The 4,130-nt window shown below is 38.7% G+C and overlaps 1 pseudogene; it reads right to left on the bottom strand.

Moving 5' to 3' along the window:
• Positions 1–231: 231 nt before the first annotated feature.
• On the bottom strand, positions 232–2,004 carry LOC101844677 (annotated as a pseudogene).
• Positions 2,005–4,130: the final 2,126 nt, after the last annotated feature.

Here is a 4,130-nt window from a genome sequence, read left to right as displayed (position 1 = left end):
CTAAAACAGAGCTAACCTAATAAGAAGCCCTAGTTATCGGCAACAATATTATAAATAATATAAGTCTCTTAGTGTTCATTTGGGGCTCAAGAGCCAAGGAACCTAGCCAGGACAAAAAACCTATAGTAACAGCAACAAGAGAGATGCAGTAGTCAAAGTTATTCTGAACAAATAAGTGATACACACAGACACATATTTTTACTGTTAAGTTGTGTGGTTATGGGTGATAATTCCTGTGGTCTTCTGTCAGTAAGATAGAGCCCAAGAAACGAAATGGCCAAAGACCTGAGTGAAAAAATAGGATGAAATTTAGTTGCACTTTATGAGCCTAAGAACCAGTGGCTATGGTGTTTAAATCAGAAGAAAACAAACTTCTTAATCCCAGTGAACAGTAGACCCAGTGAATATGGACCCTGAAATTAGATGATATCTTCTCACAATGGTGAAAGAGAAGTTTTATTATTCAAATGTAATTGAAAATTTCTTCCATAGACATCCTCAGAGAAGCACAAGAAAAAGAAGGATATTAGGAAGAGAAATGTTATAGAACAATATTTTTGTATACTGTGAGAACGTGCCTTTGCCAAGGTACCTTCTGATAAAAGAGATGACTGGCCAGTAGCTAGACAGGAGGCATAGGCAGGACAGCCAGACACAGAGGAGAATGCTGAGAAGAGGGCAGAGTCTCAGATGTTGCTAGCAGATGCAGAGAGAAGCCAGAAGAACATGCTTTGTAGAAAGAAGATACTGCCAAATAAGGTTAATCTAAAATGTAAGAGTTAGCTAGTAACAAGCCTGAGCTATCTGATAAGCATATATAATTAATTCAGTCCATTGTACTTATTGTGAATCTGGCACTCCCAATGAAAAACTCTGCCTACAAAACCAATGTCTTACCAGCTACCTAGGAACTGCTAACCTAGTAAACTTACGTGCATCTACCACAAATTAAGAAGATAGAAATAAGAAGTTTCACTGTGCATTTTATTTGGTTTGCTAAATATGTTTATTGTCTTTATGGAAAAAATCTTCATAAAAATTCTTTATGTCTCATCAGCTCATTCCTGAACATTAAGGCAGCTTACCTTCTTCTGGACAACCTGGTCTTCCATCTTCTAAGCAACAGACATCTTATTATTAACTTTTCTCTTGTATTCTCATACACTGGGTTTTCCTGGTAGCATCATGAGCTTTCTTACCATCACGTCTGGAGGTACGATATTCTTTATTAACTGAGAGAACTATTTGTTAGAAGCATCTTAATCTTCCTCTATTAAGTAATGTGTGTAGTCTGCAACACTCTGACCAACACTGTGCCTCTGATGTATTCTGTACTGAAGCTGCCTTCAGAATCATAATGAGAAAAACTCTTGGTACTATGAGGGAGACACAACCTCTACCCACAGATCGCTTCAGGATATCTAAAACTTTATTACCAGTTGTAGTTCTGACAAGACCTGCATCCAAATAGCAAGTGAAGACAACAGTCTGACCATCAATGCTTTCCACATTGTATTCCTCTCCAATCAACTCCATTTGACTCTCATAAATCTTGCTTATGCTAGATCTATTGAGAAGCCTGTGGGCCAGCAGCAGGCCAGTGCAACAAGCTTCAGGGTAATTTGTCAGGCCAGCTTTCATAGCATAATTTCGTAGTTCATGTTCATATGCTGACAGACTATCAGATCCCCTTCTATACGGACATATTCAATCTGACAGATGATTTCTCTTTCAGTTACATGAACTATCTTCCTCCATTTGTGTATGCTATACTTAATTTTTGTCCTGGATCACCAATCATTTCAGAGGCACAGTAGTTGGTTTTAACCCTCACCACCTTCTTAATCTTACCTCATATCTCTTAAGGTCGACTTTATTCTTGACAACTTTCATAAACACTATCCTGTGGGGGGAAAACTGTAATTGCAGCTCCATATACAGCTGTAGGTCTGGTGGTGCTAGGGGGTAAAATCTCACAGTGTAATTTTAGAATGATGAACAAAATTCTACATATACTATGAAGGATGATGACCCCATTCTATCTCCTGCAAAGCTCAGCTTCTGACTTCTTCCCCACAGTAAATAAAACAAGATGCAGCTCACTAAGACATCAACAAACCCTCCTAGATTACATGTCTGTCTCTGTCAAAGGGCACTTAACAGTTATATTAAGTTTTCCTTCAGAAAATGATAGTACGTACAACTTTGATTTCTGATGTGAACGCTGATACATGCGGCAGAGACACTGGCTGGATATCAAGGCCAGCCCCAGATCTCTCACGCACATTTCCTATACTGTGTTCACCAGCTGAGCCAACTTGTGTGATGAGGAGCACACACATGGGTGACACATCTTTTCATAACCAGTAATTCTATGCAAGTTCATTGGAAATCTATAATTTGCTACTTTGGAAACAATGTAGAAAAACAAAATATCAATGATGCTATCATAAAAATAGTATTCAGCTTTCTCCACTTAAACCCATAATTAAGACAGTGTTGAATGTTTATTAGAATCCAACGATAAAGCAGTTACCTCAGTATTGATGAGAACAAGTACTGTGAGTGAAAAGAGGATCTATTAAGGAAGAAGGAATATTTATTTCATATTGAGATAGCTAAAATAGTGGCATTAGACCACAGTTCATTCAGCATCTTTAGAGAACCATTTTTTTCTTTACTGAAAGTATTGCCTATTCTAATGGCAGACAGGGAAAAACTGAATGTTATTATCTTATGTCAATAGATGAGGATTGTAATAATAGTATGCCAAGCACTTTTCAAAGGGATATCTGGGATAAATTGCAAATTTGATTTCTTGGACATGACACTCATCTTCATGCCAATTACCTGGGATTTTAGTTTTGAATTTTCCTGAATTTGACATTAGGATCTGTAAAAATGGATTCATTCTGTGATTGAAAAGTCTAGGGATGAGAAAGGAATTTTAAAGTGACAATTGGCACAGTGGGTCAAAGACAGGGAGATTCAGAAGATGGACTGTGAACTTGTACTTGCTCACTATAATCTTGGGAAACCCACGTTAAATGCCCAAACTTCATAAGGTATAAATCAAGGATTTAGGCAGGTAATACCCCATATGCTTCCATGGAGACTTTGTCCATGTGCACACTGAGAAACATGATTTGTCACCCTGCTCTACAAGCAACTCCTGAGCACTAAGTTGTTTCATTTTCAAAAGACATATGTTGACATCTTGACCTCATGAAACTCAGGATGTAACTAAATGTGGTCACTGGGTCTTTAAAGAAGTGATAATATTACCATGACATCATTATTACACTTTCTAATCCTATCTTACTGATGTTCTCATAACAAGAATAAATTTAGAAATGGGGTGATGAAGAGAAGATAGTCTGAGATTGGGGATTAGAAGACGATCTTCTACAAGCCAAGTTGAAGAAAAGAGAGAGAGTTCTGAGACAAAATCAACCCTGAACTCAGACATCTAGTCGCCAGAACTGTGGGGAAGTAAGTTCATGCTAGTTAAGCTTGAAGTGGGAGGTGTTTTGCTCTGATGATGCTAGCAAGTGAATGTCGCACCTGTGTGTCAGGATGACACCTATAGAATCAGCCACTGGGTTGGAGCAGATAGTCCCAGGAAGGTAAGATCAACTGAGAGAGATGCAAGCCTTTTTCCATATCACTGACTTTCCATGCGATTCTTCTTAACTCCCATGTGAAAATCCCTTGTATTGGTTCTACTCCTGGGTCATTGAGCCAAGTCCATCTGCGTATGCCTGAGGAACCAGTGTGTGCTCAAGCCTCACCTGGGGCATCTATGTGTGTCCTAGTTCCATCTTCTGTTGGCATAGTCATCCCCAATGTTTATTTTCCACTGTGTACTTCGACTTTCACCTTCTGTGTATGACCTTCATGGTTGCTGAATCCTCATTTCTTCTTAGGTCCTGGGATGTAGGCAGGGTGGACTGAGAACTAAAAAGGTTCTTCTGTGCATGCCTGAGACATTCGCAGTTGTTTTATATCAGGACCCTCTGCGCATGTGACAATGTGTATGAATCTGCAGTTTCTTGCAAACATTGGAAAGGATGGGCAGCAGGAGCAAAAATCTGTGCTGTAAAAATAATAGTCATGCAAAATAAAAAAAG

This window comes from Mesocricetus auratus, unplaced genomic scaffold (assembly GCF_017639785.1).
Source record: "Mesocricetus auratus isolate SY011 unplaced genomic scaffold, BCM_Maur_2.0 Super-Scaffold_4256, whole genome shotgun sequence".
Classification (NCBI taxonomy): Eukaryota; Metazoa; Chordata; class Mammalia; order Rodentia; family Cricetidae; genus Mesocricetus; species Mesocricetus auratus.
The sequence above is the reverse complement of the archived record's forward strand: the minus strand, read 5'-3'. Positions and strand labels throughout refer to the sequence as shown.